This window comes from Rhinatrema bivittatum, chromosome 1, assembly GCF_901001135.1.
Source record: "Rhinatrema bivittatum chromosome 1, aRhiBiv1.1, whole genome shotgun sequence".
Taxonomy (NCBI): Eukaryota; Metazoa; Chordata; class Amphibia; order Gymnophiona; family Rhinatrematidae; genus Rhinatrema; species Rhinatrema bivittatum.
Window position 1 is genome coordinate 19426969 of NC_042615.1, and position 16800 is coordinate 19443768.

General features: G+C 47.1%; 1 protein-coding gene across 4 annotated transcripts in view; it reads left to right on the plus strand.

Moving 5' to 3' along the window:
- ABHD18 (abhydrolase domain containing 18) overlaps positions 1–16800 on the plus strand; it is a 238741-nt gene that overhangs the window by 207113 nt on the left and 14828 nt on the right. The gene's annotated exons all lie outside the window — the stretch shown is intronic.

Genomic DNA, 16800 nt, shown 5'->3' on the forward strand with positions numbered 1-16800 from the left:
AAAATGTGCATTCTGCATTCGCCAAATGCACATGTTGACTCAGGAAAGTGAGGGGAAGCATCCTGGTACGGAGAGAAGAAAAGGGGAGCCCACCCAATTCTAAAAAGTGGGCTAAGGATCTCTTTTGCCTTAAACAATGCAAACTTACTTGAAGGCTAGCATATCTAATTTTATTTCATGCAGAAACCTGTTCTTTATTTTGCTGCATTTAACTGGCAGGCAAGCAAGATTGAGGTTTTGGTGCATTAGTATGACAATAATTGTTGCATCATTAACTTCCTAGGCCTTGGTTTTAATTTGCAGTGAACCAAACAGATATTTGCAATTTTAAAATAAGAATTCTGTTTAATAAATGGGAACATTGTACTCCTCTCCGGGTGCCTGTTCTTTATCTGGGTAAATAGTGGCAGCTGCCACCACTTACCCAGATTAGTATGGATCTATCTGGCAATGACAAGCTGCTGTTACTTAGCCAGATAAGTAGGTACTTATCCAGATATCAGGCACAGGTTAGTGCTTGTTATCTGGATAAGTGACAGTGGTTCACCACTGCCACATAGCTGGATAGATCAGAACATAGGTTGAGAAAGCAACAAGGAAGGCTATCTAATAAAGCCGTGGAGGCAACAAAATGAGGATTAGAAGCGAAGATGTCAAATTTTAATCCTTTATTGAAGACTTGGAATTTTCAAATTTTCAAATTTCCAGCACTAGCTAAATGGGAGCTATTCCAGTCCATCTCTGCTTTCGGACGGAATAGCTAATGTTCTCATTTGAATGGTATTTCCATGCTAGAGTGCTAAGACACCAAAGTTTTACCTGCATATTTTCTGCACATAAAAGTCCTTGCTGTATTGGCTGTTACTTTTATGCACAGAATATGTACGAAGGATAGGAGGTAAAACTACACTCAACTCACAGCTGTCACAAATTCCCTTGTTACTTATGCTGATATCTGTTTTAAAGATCTGAGACTACAGTGCTGGAAACTGCTAAATGTCATAGAACCAGAGATGACGTATAGCTATTACATGCTAAGTTTTAATTTCAATATATATTTCTTTACAGGCTAACATTTTACCTTGTATAGAAGTAAATTTTGCTGGTTGTCTGTTAAAACACTTAGATAGAATGTAAGCATATGCATAGGTATTAGTTCCAAGAATTAAGTATAAATTCTAGGAATCTAATAAACATTGAGGTATTTGGTTACTGATTGGTTGAGAGCTTATCAATGTTTCTGGATCATATTTAAAATGTTAATTTCATCTGCAGCACTCAGAGCTCTCCGGGCTTAGTCAATGATTGTAACATGTTTATTACTTTGCATGCAAATTGATAAGATCAATATAAGGAGCTTTAACTGGCCTCAGCTGATTGCATGGTATTATAAATTTGTCTTTAAGTTTTTAACATAGATTTCAGCTGAGGTATAATTTCCCTTGGGATTTTCCACACAGCGCACCTTATTGCATCAGCCTGTGAGTTCTTTGGTAGAGACAACTAGCATGGACCAACCACATGTAATACATCTAAGTAATTGTGATGCAGAGGTTACGTGACTGGGACGAATGCCATCTTCCAGTCCTATCATTCAATTACAGAATCCCATTTTAGATGCAGGGCTTAATTTGTGAGGGAAGATCCTGGAAAAGAGTTCCACCAAGCTGCAGGAGTGTTCTGCTCTGGGCCCTCCCCTCCAGGCAGACTGCAAAGAAAGTGGGGTGACCCTGAAGCCAGAGGGCAGCCACTCCCTAAATCAGGCCTTCCCCATCCTCTATTGTTCAGCCCCCCTCCCTCCCTGTTTTGTGAGTGTGATCCTGAAGCAGACACTGCACAAAAAAGACACAAAAAGGGGTTGAATTAGTACATGTTTGAAACTTGAGATCAGTAATGCCAAGGCTTCAGCACTAGCTATTACAGTACTGCTCACAAGTTTCAAGTGTGCAAATTTTATCTCCTTTTTATGTTACCCAGGGCTTAATTTCTGACTGAATGATCTAGAACCGTGTTCTGCCACAACTTTTCCCAGGACCTGAAGAAATGGAGCAGAGCCAATGGTGAAAATTAGTTTTGGTGGGCATAGGACAGCTGGGGGTTGAGCCCTGGTTGGGACTGAGACTGGAAGATCACTGGCAAGGGGGAGGAAAAGTATGAAGAATGTTTGGGAGAAATTTCACACCCAGTCTTGGCTCCACCCCTTTGCACAGGCTACCCCTGTCCCTGTTCTCCAGTGTCCCCACTCCACAGTTCCACTTCCTTTTTCTCTACAAATTAAATGCTATTTAGACAGCTCAAATGGTGAATATGATTGGATGGGGGTGGTTAATCCTGCATTTATTATGGAATTTGGTCCATTGCCATATTCGAAGATATGTACAATTAAGAACATAAGAAATTGCCATGCTGGCTCAGACCAAGGGTCCATCAAGCCCAACATCCTGTTTCCAACAGAGGCCAAACCAGGCCACAAGAACCTGTTAATTACCCAAACCCCAAGAAGATCCCATGCTACTGATGCAATTAATAGCAGTGGCTATTCCCTAAGTAAACTTGATTAATAGCAGATAATGGATTTCTCCAAGAACTTATCCAAACCTCTTTTGAACCCAGCTACACTAACTGCACTAACCACATCCTCTGGCAAAAAATTCCAGAGCTTTATTGTGCGTTGAGTGAAAAAGAATTTTCTCCGATTAGTCTTAAATGTGCTACTTGCTAACTTCATGGAATGCCCCCTAGTCCTTCTATTATTAGTACAGATATTGTAGTTTAACTGGATTAAGGTACTGCACAGTATATGAGCTAATGCCAGATGAAATACTTCCTTGTACAGATTGCCTATTGTGTGTGTGGCTGCAAGAACTATAAAAAGCATGACATGTTCCCAGCCCAATCCTATAAACACAACAGTTATGTAGCATAAGTCCTCACAGGTAGGAATATACATTTTTAAATATGCTTCCAGGCCACAGTATTGATTTGCACTGTTCCTTTGATTGCCCATGGTATTACTTATTGAGAGTAGAAAGTGACTGTTTTCCTAGCATGTAGACAGATGGACTCAGGACCAGTGGTTTATGCACCTCTGCCAGCAGATGGAGACAGAGCAAGTTGATAACACAGTATATATACTCCTGCTGCGACATCAGCCCACCAGTATTCTCAGTCTCCAGCAGTTGGATGTGCATCTCCCTATTGGGGTTGCTTCAAATTTTAGAAGGAGAATTAAAAAAAAAAAAAAAAGCCTTCTCTCCTGCAGTGATACCAGATAGTCCCTCCCCCAGTTGAAAATTCCTGAGTTGATTTCCGTGGTCCCTCAGATGTGTGCCTTGGTCCAGGAGTTGGTTTTCCACTGACATGGACTTAGCTGGTTGTACAGCTGTTGCGCCCGTCTGTCGCAGACGGCTGCGCCCTCTTGCGCACCTTTTTTCTGCCTGACTCAGTCCATTTTGGCAAGATGGCTGCCTCCGCTTCTCCACACCGAACCCTCTGGCATTCCCGGTCCGGCATGGGCGATTGCGTTTGCCATCTTTCTTCAGGATTCACCTAAGGCACACGCGTGCAGGCCCGTCCTTTACGTGCATCATGGCAGGAACCTCGGGGGCACCCCCACCGCATGACGTCACTAGCTCTGGTATTTAAACTCCATTCTCGATTCACAATACGAGTTAGCAAGGAATCCTCCATGCTGATCTCTCCACGTTACCAGACACTCCAGCTTTGTGTACTCTCGCTCCAGGACGTCTTAGGTACCTGCTCCTCAGGGCCTTGCCTCGCTCCTCTTTACCCTCCGGGGTTATCTGCTAGCAACAAGGACGCCTAAGGTACCTGCTCCTCGGGGGCCTTGCTTCGCTCCTCTTTACCCTCTGGGGTTATCTGCTACCAACAAGGACGTCTAAGGTACCCGCTCCTCGGGGGCTCTGCCTTGCTCCTATCTACCCTTCGGGGTTGCCTACCTATTACCAGGATGCCTACGGTACCCGTTCTTCAGGGGCCTTGTTTAAGAACATAAGAAAATGCCATACTGGGTCAGACCAAGGGTCCATCAAGCCCAGCATCCTGTTTCCAACAGTGGCCAATCCAGGCCATAAGAACCTGGCAAGTACCCAAAAACTAAGTCTATTCCATGTAACCATTGCTAATGGCAGTGGCTATTCTCTAAGTGAACTTAATAGCAGGTAATGGACTTCTCCTCCAAGAACTTATCCAATCCTTTTTTAAACACAGCTATACTAACTGCACTAACCACATCCTCTGGCAACAAATTCCAGAGTTTAATTGTGCGTTGAGTAAAAAAGAACTTTCTCCGATTAGTTTTAAATGTGCCCCCTAGTCTTTCTACTATCCGAAAGAGTAAATAACAGATTCACATCTACCCGTTCTAGACCTCTCATGATTTTAAACACCTCTATCATATTTTATTTATTTATTTGTTTGTTTTTATATACCGAAGTATTAGTGTTGGCCTTCACTCCGGTTTACATTTGAACAACATTATACATGTGAACTCAAGAACATATGTTCTTGAGTTCACATGTATAATGTGAACTCAAGAACTCATATCCCCCCTCAGTCGTCTCTTCTCCAAGCTGAAAAGTCCTAACCTCTTTAGTCTTTCCTCATAGGGGAGCTGTTCCATTCCCCTTATCATTTTGGTAGCCCTTGTTTGTCCAAGACCTCCGCTTCTTGGGGCTCTCTCCTTCTAAAATTACCAGCATCAGAGTGAGTACTGCCGCTCCAGTTCTGTCTTTGCTTTGTCTCATCGCTTTTTCCATAGATCCTCGGCCTACCCCGCACCGTGGGCCTGGTAGACTGTGGGAACTGCCTTTTCCACTCTGCAACCTACAGACGGAACGCTGCCATCTGGTTTCTCCTCTCCTAGCTGGAATCATCACCCGATCCTCGGGTTACCATCTACGTTGCAGTACAATAAAGCTATATCTCGGTGTCCATCTCTGCCTATCGCTGCAAGTCCCCACAGGGCTCCACCCTGTGGGAGGTGTCATCTCTTACAGCGACCAAGGGCCCACTCTTCAATGTCCAAAGTACAGCAGATTGCTAACTCCATGGGCATGGGCCTGGCCCAGCAGATTACAGAACAGAAATCTCTGGAGACACTAGCCGCCGCCTTCGACCAGTTGAATGCCCAACTGAATACGCCGTCTGTTCCAGAGAAAGATTCTTCACCTCAAATGGTTGCAGTTTGCACCACTGTACCACAACCAGCTCCTACATGCTTCACTGGTGATGCCCAGATGTGCAGGGGTTTTATTAACCAGTGCTGTATGCACTTCTAGTTGCAACCAAACTACTTCCCAATGCTGTTTCCAAGACTACGTATATCCTATCGCTACTTGTCGGAAGAGCACTGGCCTGGTCTTCACCTCTCTGGGAACGCAGCGACCCTGTTTTGAATGATCTGACTGACTTCCTGAACCTGTTCAAATCCGTATTTGATGATCCAGCATGTCAGACCATCGCAGGGTCTACTCTTCTTCACTTTCAACAAGGAAGCAAGCCTTTACCAGACTGTTATTGAATTCAAGACACTAGTATTTGAGCTTCATTGGGACTTGGGATGTCTACGTGCTATATTTTTAGAGGGCCTCGACACTCATATAAAAGACGAACTAGCAGCTCGTGACTTGCCAGACACTCTGGAATCTCTCATTGATTTAGCTGGGAGAGTTGATCGTAGGATACGCGACCGGACTCAAGAAGCCAAGTGTCACAAGAAGCACTCTACGGGAGGTAATCGCCCTCGAGCCACGCACAAGACTTCAGCCCAATCTTTTTGAAATGTATTTTCTAATCTTTCAGTTATTATGTGAACCGGTATGATGTCCCCACTAATACCGGTATATAAAAGTTTCTAAATAAATAAAAAAATCTTTTGCACCCAGTGAAGAAGAAGAAGAACCTATGCAGTTAGGACGCAGTCACCTGACTTCTAAAGAGAGACGTTTTCGCAGACACTCAGGTCTCTGTATATACTGCGGCCAATCTGGCCATTCTGTCTAGACCTGCCCTATCTGTCCGGGAAAAGGCCAGATCTAGGATCTGCTGGAGGACTCCTCCTAGGTCTAACTGCACCTTTTCCTCCATTATCTCTCCCCTTCTCTCTCATCTCTGGAGGCCTTGAATTCTCAACACTTGCACTCATGGACTCGGGTGCGGGAGGAAACTTTATGCTAAAAAGAATTGCAGACCATCTGCGAATTCCTACTACACCAATTGCTACCTCTCTACTGCTGTCTTCTATATCTGGAGAACCACTTCCAGGGGAGGTATCGCTTACCATGCAGCCCATATGCCTTCGCACTGGGGCCTTACACACTGAGAACATCTCTTTCCTGCTCCTTGAGAAGGCCATTCACCCCGTGGTACTCGGCCTACCATGGCTACAGGAGCACACACCTCAGTTCAATTGGACCACCATGGAGCTCTCTGGGTGGGGTCCTGGCTGCCATGATTGTTGTTTGGCCAAAGTTTCACCGCTGCCCTGCATGTCAACAACTCCCTCATTACCTGGTCTACCGCCACAATATGCGTCTTTTCAGGACGTCTTCTCCAAACAAGCAGCAGACGTGTTACCTCCTCACAGAACCTTTGATTGTGCGATAAATCTCAAGCCTAATTCGGAGCCTCCCAAGGGAAGGGTTATCCCCTCTCAATAAGAGACTGAGGCCTTGTCGGCCTATATCCAAGAAAACCTGCAAAAAGGGTTTATTAGACCACCTAAGTCCCCGGCTGGCGCAGGGTTCTTTTTTGTTGGAAAGAAAGACTGATCTCTTTGCCCTTGTATCGATTACAGAGGTCTCACTGAAATCACCATCAAGGATCGCTACCCCCTTCTGTTGATAACCGAGCTGTTTGACAGACTCCAGGGGGCCAAGGTGTTTACTAAGCTGGACTTAAAAGGGGCCTACAACTTGGTCCGAATCAGTCACGGGGATGAATGGAAGACAGCTTTTAACACCCATGACGGATACTTTGAATATCTAATCATGCCTTTTGGATTGTGCAATGCGCCAGTGGTGTTTCAGAATATGATGAATGATATTCTGCAAGATTTACTGTATCAGTGTGTGGTGGTCTATTTAGATGACATCCTGATTTTTCTCTTAGGACCTCCAGACTCACCAAGCTGATGTGATAAAGGTACTACAAAGGCTACGTGACAATTCCTCGAGAAGTGGGCTTTTCACCAGGAGTCAGTGCCATTTCTGGGGTACATCGTTTCCAAGAATGGCTTCCAGATGGACCCTCAAAAGCTGAAAAGCAATCAAGAATGGCCTCAACCCACTAGCTTAAAAGCCTTACGCCGTTTCCTCGGCTTTACTTACTATTATCATACCTTCATCAAGCACTACTCCACCCTAACAGCACCACTCGCGGCCATGACCAAAAAAGGAGCTGATCCATCTCGATGGTCTGCTGAGGCTGTTGCAGCTTTCCAAACTCTCAAAGAAGCCTTCCAAACTAAGCCTTGTCTTCACTATCCCAATCCGCAGCATCCTTTCATCGTCAAGGTCGACACCTCCAACGTCGGCGTGGGAGCAGTACTAAGCCAATATTGTGATGCCAATGTTCTCCATCCCTGCTCTTTCTTCTCATGACGATTCTCGCCCGCCGAGAAGATTTATGGAATCTGAGAGAAAGAATTGTTAGCTATAAAATTGTCCTTTGAAGAATGGTGTCCATGGCTAGAAGGTGCGCAGCACCAAATAACGGTGTATACCGATCATAAAAATTTGGAATATCTACGACATGCCCAATGCCTTAATCACTGGCAAGCGAAGTGGTTGTTGTTTTTCAGCCGCTTCGACTTTTTACTGAAATACCGTCCTGCAGAAAAGAATGTTAGAGCAGATGCTCTTTCACGCTCCTCCTCTACTGTGGACGTACCCGATGAGCCTCATCACATCATCAGTCCGGAGAAGGTGGTGTTAGCGGCCACTCATACCATCCCCTCTGGGAAGACAGTGGTGCCACTGGGAATAGGAAGAAATTACTAAAGTGGGCCCATGACTCTCATCTGGCCGGCCACCCCGGGCAAGAACGTACATTGGCTATGCTCCAACGTTTCTATTGGTGGACTACCATGAAGACTGATGTCCAAGCCTACGTGGCTTCCTGCGCTAGACAAAAACCTCCTGACTGATGTCCCTGGGATCTCCTCCAACCTCTGTCTGTACCAGAGGAACCTTGGACACACATCGCAACTGACTTCGTGATGGACTTACCCCCTTCTGCCGGAAACAATATGATCTGGGTGACCGTTGATCGGTTTTCAAAAATGGCACATTTTGTGGCCCTGCCAGGATTACCATCCGCTGCGGAACTGGCTAAATTATTCGTGAAGCACATCTTTCGCCTCCATGGCATGCCCAAACACATTCTGTCTGATAAAGGCGTCCTGTTTACCGCAAACTTCTGGAGAGCTCTGTGCCGGAAGTTCAACATTGCATTGGATCTGACCTCAGCCTATCACCCGCAGTCCAATGGCCAAACAGAACGAATGAATCGGACGCTCAAACAATTCTTACGCTCATATGTGAATACTAGACAAAGTGACTGGGCAGAATTACTTCCTTGGGCTGAATTCGCCCTAAACTCACATCCAGCTGCTGCCACGGGATCAACACCCTTTCAAGTGCTGTATGGCTGTCAACTATTACTTCCATTACCTCTGCTACCTCTGCCACTCTCCGTGACTTGTCCAGCAACTCAAGCCACTGCAATGGAATTACGACAATTGTGGAAACAGACTAGGATCTACTCCTCAAGGCAGGAGAAAGAACCAAAAAGACTTACGATGCTCACCACAGGAAGGGTCCTCAATTTCAGCCTGGGGATAAGGTATGGCTTAGTACAAAGTTCCTCCGCTTAAAGCTGCCATCTGTATGTTTTGCTCCGCAGTACGTCGGACCTTTTGCTGTCCTCTGACGCCTTGGGAATTTGACTTACAGTTTGAAGCTACCGCCATTCATGAAAATTCATAATGCTTTTCACATGGCCCTACTGAAACCTCTTGTACTGTCTTCTTGCAGAAGAAGATATTGCATATACCGTTGATGACATCCTGGATGTACGCAAGAGAGGTAAACAATGGGAGAACCGTATCTCCTGGAAGGGATATGGACTGGAGGAGAACTCCTGGGAGCCCATGGCCAATATCCTGGATAAAGACGTGCTCCGTCGCTTCCATCAGTCTCATCCTCGTAAGCCGAAACCCCCTTGGGGGGGGGGGCTCCTTGGAAGGGGGGTACTGTTGCGCGCGTCAGTCAGAGACGGCTGCACCCTCTGTTGCTCACCCTTTTTCTGCCTGACTCAGTCCATTTTGGCAAGATGGCTGCCGCCACTTCTCCACACCGAACCCTCTGGCGTTCCCGGTCCGGCATGGGCGATAGCGTTCGCCATCTTTCTTCAGGAGTCACCTAGGGCATGCGCGCGCAGGCCCGTCCTTTATGTGCGTCATGGCGGGAACCTCGGGGGCGTCCCCACTCCTTGACATCACTAGCTCTGGTATTTAAACTCCATTCTCGATTCACAATACAAGTTAGCAAGGAATCCTCCATGCTGATCTCTCCATATTACCATATTACTCTTCACCCGGACGACCCGACCCGAGGGGATCGCAGGCCTGCGCAATCGGCGCAAGGAACCCACCGGGGTAAGGCCTAGATTTTGAAAACTCTTACCCCAGCGGGTCCACCCGGCCGACCACGCGGCTCCCTCTGCCCCGTCGAGCCTCCTCCGCCGGCAGCTTGCTCCGCCCATGTCCTCCTGACCAATCTGAGCTCTTCATCTTCAGACAGCCAATCAGGCTGCCCCGACCGGGCCATAAGAATCTGCTCCTCCCGGCGCCGAGCGTCGCACACCAAAGGAGCGCGACAAAGGGGCCAGCCCCTTTGTGCGCCCCTTCGTGCAGCCCCTTCGGACTGCCCTGAAGGACCCCTAAAGGACCCCTGAAGCACCACCTGGCCCTTCCGTTCTTCGATCAGAAGTCCCTTTGGCCCTGAAGTATCGCTGCCAGCCTGCCAGCCCTCAGCCAAGACCTACCCGGATCCAGGAACTTCGGAGTGAATAGGCACCTCCCCAAAGAACTTAACTCCTCTCTCACTGGAGCTCGTTAGCCCGTCCCCAGCCGTTGGACTACTCCCCCCTTGCCCTACTAGCCACCCTAACACCTCGAAACGCTCTGCTTAATCAGTATCGTACAACCTGCACTGTATAATCTTATGGTCTAACCTGTGTTTCATAGCGCTGTATAATCTGTGTCTCATAGCACTGTATAATCTGCACTGTTCAACTAGCATATATAACCCTCAATTTATATCCTAAACCGTACAACCTGCACCTTATCTCTACATCATATATCCTAAACTGTATTATCTGCATTGTCTAATCTGCATGGTGTACTTTTTTGCACTGTCTAATCGGCATTGTGCCCTTTCCCTCAGCTAAACACCCTGATACCTTAACACCCGCCCTGTATTGACCTACACCTACACAGTCTCCATCCTGCCTACCCCTCTCTCTCTCTCCCTTCACCCCCTGCCTCCTTAACCACAATGACCACACAACACATCCGCCGCATTCACCTCCCCCACAACAGACGCCCCCATTTCCTTCCCCTCCGATCACCCCCGTCTTACAAGTCCCTCCTTCCTATCCTCACGACCCCCCTCAACCAATTTCTAGGACTCACTACCCTCTCTATCATTCTGTTCAATGCCCAATCACTCTCTAAAAAAACCCCCATTCTAAATGACCTCCTCACTGATGCCAATCCAGACATCTGTGCGATCACGGAAACCTGGCTCAAAGAAACAGACATAGTCCTCATGAACCAGCTACCGACCCACTCTTACGAATTCCTATCCATTCCAAGACCTAAGAAAAGAGGAGGTGACATCCTCCTAGCCTTCAAGAAACACCTTAATCTCAAACTTTCCCACTCCACCTCACCCACCAAACTAGAAATCGGCCTCTTCAAGTCCCCCTCACTACAGATTTGTCTTATTTATGCTCCTCCTGGCTCCATCGAACGGGACCCCTCCCCCTTAATTGAATTCTTATCCGCCAACATTAACATTGAAATTCCTTCCATCATACTAGGAGATTTCAATCTCCATGTTGATGCCACCCCACTTACCCCCTCTTGTGAGACATTCCTCACTGCACTCCAAGCAATAGGCCTTAGACAAATTGTTGCCTCCCCCATCCATCAAGCTGGACACTCTCTGGACCTCATATTCATCAACCATTGCTTCCTACCATCCCACCCCCCCACCTGCTCCCCTGTACCCTGGTCAGACCACTTCCTCATAGAAGCCTTACTCCCTCTTAACTTCCCCACTACCCCCACTCCCTCAAACAACACCACCATTACCTTTAGGAAACCCTGCTCAGGAGATGAACTGGCTCTTGCCATCTCCAACGCCTCTACTAACCTTGACTGCTCCAGTCCAGAAACTGCCATCACATCCTGGTCCAGCATAACTCTTGAAATTGCTGACAAATTATGTCCCATCTCCAGACGTAACCTTCCCCAATCCACAAAAAAACATCAACCATGGTACACGACAGAATTAAGATCCCTAAAAAATACCCTCAGGCAGCGAGAGAGAATCTGGCGTAAAGCCCCCTCCTCCCAACTCGCCTCAAGCTACAAAACCGCCCTTCACCATTATAGAATAACCACCCTCAAAACTAAACGAGATTTCTCTGCCTCCAAGATCCACCAGTACATGTACAACCCGAAAACCCTCTTCAATTATGTTGCCAACCTCACCAAATCCTCCCAGCCCGCTATCCCTGAAAATGAAGCCACCGCCAAGAGCGAAGAAATCGCCCAATATTTCCTCGCAAAAATCACTAACATCCTCCGCAGATTTCAACACCCATCTCCTTCAACCCCCCTCCCCCCCCCCCTTCAACCTTCCCCCACTACACCCACCCTCCAAACCCTTGACCTGACCTCCTCTAAAGAAGTGGAATCTATTCTCAGAAAACTCAAACCCGCATCCCACCCCTCAGACACCATTCCCACTAAATCCCTCCTCTCCATCCCAAATTCTATATCCAAACCTATCGCAGACATTATAAACTCCTCCCTCTCTTCAGGCTCTGTCCCAGATGCCCTCAAACAAGCTATTGTTAAGCCCCTCCTAAAAAAAACCAGCATTAGACCCCAAAGACCCCGCCAACTTCCGCCCTATCTCTAACCTGCCCTTCCTCTCCAAAATTATGGAAAAGATTGTGAACATCCAACTTACAGAATATCTTGAAAACAATAACATTCTGCATCCAGCCCAATACGGCTTCCGTAAATACCTCAATACAGAAACTCTCCTGCTCTCTCTCACAGACCACTTGCTCATAGGCATGGACCAAGGCAACTGTTACCTCCTCGCCCTCCTCGACATCTCAGCTGCCTTTGATACCATCAATCACAACTACCTCATCAACCGCTTAACTGAAATAGGCATCTCAGGCCTAGCCCTGCTATGGTTCAAATCCTATTTATCTAACAGAAAGTTCTCCGTCAAGATAGGAAACGCCAATTCCATACTCTACCCCCTGTCTCAAGGTGTCCCCCAAGGCTCCTCCCTCTCCTCTACCCTTTTCAATATTTATCTCACTCCTTTATGCCAGCACCTCACAGACCTCGGCCTCAAATTCTACCTCTATGCAGACGACGTGCAAATCATCATTCCCATTCACAACTCTCTCTCAGATGCCCTTGCATTCTGGAACACATGTCTTGCCAACATAAATGACTTCCTCACCAACATTCACCTCGCACTAAACTCCTCCAAAACAGAGCTGCTCCTTATCTCTCCTCACCTCCCTCCTAAACCCCTGATCTCCAACGACCCAGCTTTCAGCACCATAATGTCCCAACCCACTGTAAGAGACCTTGGGGTAATTCTAGATCAACAACTCAACCTAAAAAAACAGATCAACTCCATCCTCAAAGAAGGTTTCTTCAAACTCAATATTCTGAAGAAACTCAGACCCCTCCTCCACTATCATGATTTCCGCACTGTTGTCCAAGCCACCCTCTCCTCTAAGCTTGACTACTGTAATGCCCTCCTCCTCGGTCTACCCTCCTCCACTACCAAACCCTTACAAATGTTCCAAAATGCTATCGCCAGGGTCATCACCAACTCACGGAAAGCCGACCACATCACTCCCATACTCAAAGAACTCCACTGGCTCCCCATCGCATCCCGTATTCTCTTTAAAATCTTAACCATATTACACAAATCCATCCACTCTTACAACTCTAACTAGCTTGACGAACCCTTTTGTCCCACATGCTCTGAACGACCCATTCGATCTGGCAACAAAGGCACCCTCTCTACTCCCCCTTTAAAAAAAAGCCCACCTCTCCTCTACTAGGGATCGCGCACTATCCATTGCAGGCCCCAAACAGTGGAACGCCCTCCCTACCACACTCAGGCTGGAGCCATGTTACTCCAAGTTCAGAAAAAAACTTAAAACGTGGCTCTTCCGACAAGCCTACCCAGATTAATCTTCACACCTCCTCCCCCCTCCCCCCTACCAGCCCACCTAAATTGAACCCATTTGTATATAGACTTCTGTAAGTAACTTGTTTAAGCCTTTATATATAGACCTGTAAATAGCCCGTTTCAGTTTTAATGCTTTAATTTCAATGCCTTCTGCTCTATGTATATTCCTCCCGGTTTCCCCTCCCTGTTGATTGTAATTTCAGCCTATTAGTTACAATGTGAACCGGTATGATGTATGCTTACTAATACCGGTATATAAAAGTTTCAAATAAATAAATAAATTACCAGATGCTCCCGCTCTGTACACTCTCGCTGCAGGATGACTTAGGTATCTGCTCCTCGGGGGCCTTGCTTTGCTTTTCTTTACCCTCCGGGGTTATCTGCTACCAATAAGGACGCCTATGGTACCCGCTTCTCAGGGGCCTTGTTCGTCAGAGACCTCCGCTCCTTGGGCTCTCTCCTACTACAACTACCAGCATCAGTGTGAGTACTGCCGCTCCAGTTCTGTCTTTGCTTTGTCTCATCTCTCTTTCTATAGATCCTCAGCCTACCCCGCACCGTGGGCCTGGTGAGACTGAGGAACAGCCTTGTCCACTCTGCAACCTACAGCTGGAACACTGCCATCTGGTTTCTCCTCTCCTAGCTGGAATTATCACCCAATCCTCGGGTTACCATCTACATGGCAGTACAATAAAGCTATATCTCTGTGTCCATCTCTTCCTTGAGCTAGCCTATCGCTGCAAGTCCTCACAGGGCTCTGCCCTGTGGGAAGTGTCATCTCTTACACAACCAAAGGCCCACGCTTCAATGTCCAAAGTACAACAGCAGCTTAAAGGCAGCAGGTGCAAGAAATTTGAGGTGGTGACAGCAGATGCCCTCTCCTCCCGCAGCTGGAGACAGTCTCTGTCCTCAGTCGGGAAGGGCTGATCTCATGTAAGGGTGGGGGTTTTTTTGTTTGTTTTTTAAGTCACAGCGTAGAGGGGTTTTGTTGGACTTCCTCAGATGTCCATACTCAGCACACCGTTGACGTTCATTCCCGCTTCCATGGGGGTTAAGGGAACTGGGAAGCCTGGCAGGTTGAGCTGCTTGGGTGGGCTAGGCTCCATTGTTAGGCTTTTTCCTGTGCGCCGCGTAGTAAGCCATGCCAGCATTTTCTCACACTTCTGTGCGTGTTCGACTGCCCCCTACATGAATGTCTGTGTACGCAGTGCATCCAGCTCTGTGTATGAATTGTGTGCTCAGTTTTGGGCGCACTTGCTGTGCGTACATTTTTAAGCATATCGGTGGTGTGCCCAGATTTTGACGCACTATTTGTGCATTTGCGCTTACTCTTTTGGTGCCTAACTTTTATGCACACAATATTTTGTGCACTTGAAATTTTTCAGCGCTAGCCAGCTGGACGCACATTCTCAGTCAACTGATGAACTAATGGCACTAGTAAAGAAGAAACTTAAACACCTTTCTCTTCATGTTGCCTGTCATATTTGGGCCTTTCTGCCTGGAGTGCCCTCTAACCTGTGTCAGTGCTGTTTAGAGGCTCAGGGAGAATTGTCTTCCTCTGATTTTACTAAGCCTGGTTCTTCCCAGCCTGATTGATGGTCTGGCTAAGGATTTATCTGGAGGTATGCTAGAGCTCAGAACTCCCTTAACTGGTTCCTCTGCAGGAGATGGTAGCTCAGTGGGCCCTGCTCCAGTACCTTCTGGGTTTGGCCTGAATCCTTCTGCCTTTTCTTGGGTAGAGTTTTTTCAAGGATTATAATCTTTTCTTCAAGTGCAGTCCTCTGCTTTGACCAATCCTTTCAGGACAGATCCTCAGCAGGTGCCCCCCATTTTGGTTTCTTTGCATAAAGCCTCTTGTATTTTCCCTGTTATAAAAGCCATTCAAGAATTGATTGATCTTGAATGGGGATGCTCCAGAGGCAAATTTCAAAGGGGGTCGGACATTGGAAGACCTGTACCCACTGGATCCAGCGGTGAGAGAGCATTTGCATTTTCCAAAAGTGGATGCACTGGTCTGTGCTGTCTCTAAGTGGACTACTATTCCCGTGGAGGGAGGAGCGGCCTTGAAGGATGTGCAGGATAGGAGAATTGAGGCCATTCTGAAACAAGTATTTGAAGCAGTGGCAATAACATTGCAAATAGCTTCCTGTTGTGCCCTGGTGGCTCGCTCATCTGCTTCTCTCTCAGGAGATTGATGATTCTGGGGTGAACTCCAGAGCAGTTATGGAACCAGCCACCACCTTTTTAGAAAACGCAGGCTGCAATTTGGTCCGTACCTTGGCTAGGGGAGTAGCTTCGGTAATAGTGGCCAGACGTCAATTATGGCTGCATAATTGATCAGCCAACACTGCCTCCAAAGTTACTCTTACAGAGTTGCCCTTTAAAGGTTCCCTCTTGTCCAGGAACAAGTTGGAGAAACTGTTAAATAAGTGGGGCAAATCCCCTGGTTCCTCTTGCCAGAGGATAAGAAGCAGTTGCAGTGCCCCTTTGGTATGAGGGGTCATCTTAGGGGTTCCAAGCAGTTTCGTCCCTACAGAGGGTCAACCTTTCAGAGAACTCAGCCTTTCAGCCCAGACACCCCAAGAGAGGCACGGGCTCAGGTGGTGGATCTTCCCGAACCTCACAATGAACGTTTGCTGACCCTCCTCCGAAGACAAGAGATAGGGGGACGTCTCTCTCTTTTATCAGAGGTGGGTCGAAATCACATCGGATCAGTGGGTGATATGAAAGTGATATATATGTTGGAATTTTGCAGTGTTCCTTGGGATGTGTTCATAGTGTCTCCTTGCCACTCCCTGCAGAAGAGGCAGGCAGTGGAATCTACCCTGTCAACGCTCCTCAATCTGAGTGCTGTGGTTCCAGTACCTACATCTCAGGAAAGTATGCGGTGATATGCCATTAATTTTGTTGTGCCCAAAAAAGAGGGCTCCTTTTGTCCTATCTTGGATCTCAAAGGAGTCAACAGTCATTTGTGGGTGACTTATTTTTGCATGGAAACCTTGCATTTGGTGATAATGGCTGTGGTGTCGAGAGAATATCTGATCTTTCTGGATCTGTCAGAGGCCTACTTCCATCTGATTGGAGCACCAACATTTTCTGCATTTCATGGTGCTAGGGCACCATTATCAGTTTCAGGCAATGCCATTTGGTCTAGCCACCGCTCCCTGAATTTTTTCCAAGCTTCTGGTGGTGGTGGTGGCAGCAGAGTTGAAAGAGGATAGGTTCCTAGTACACCCATATTGGGACGACTGGC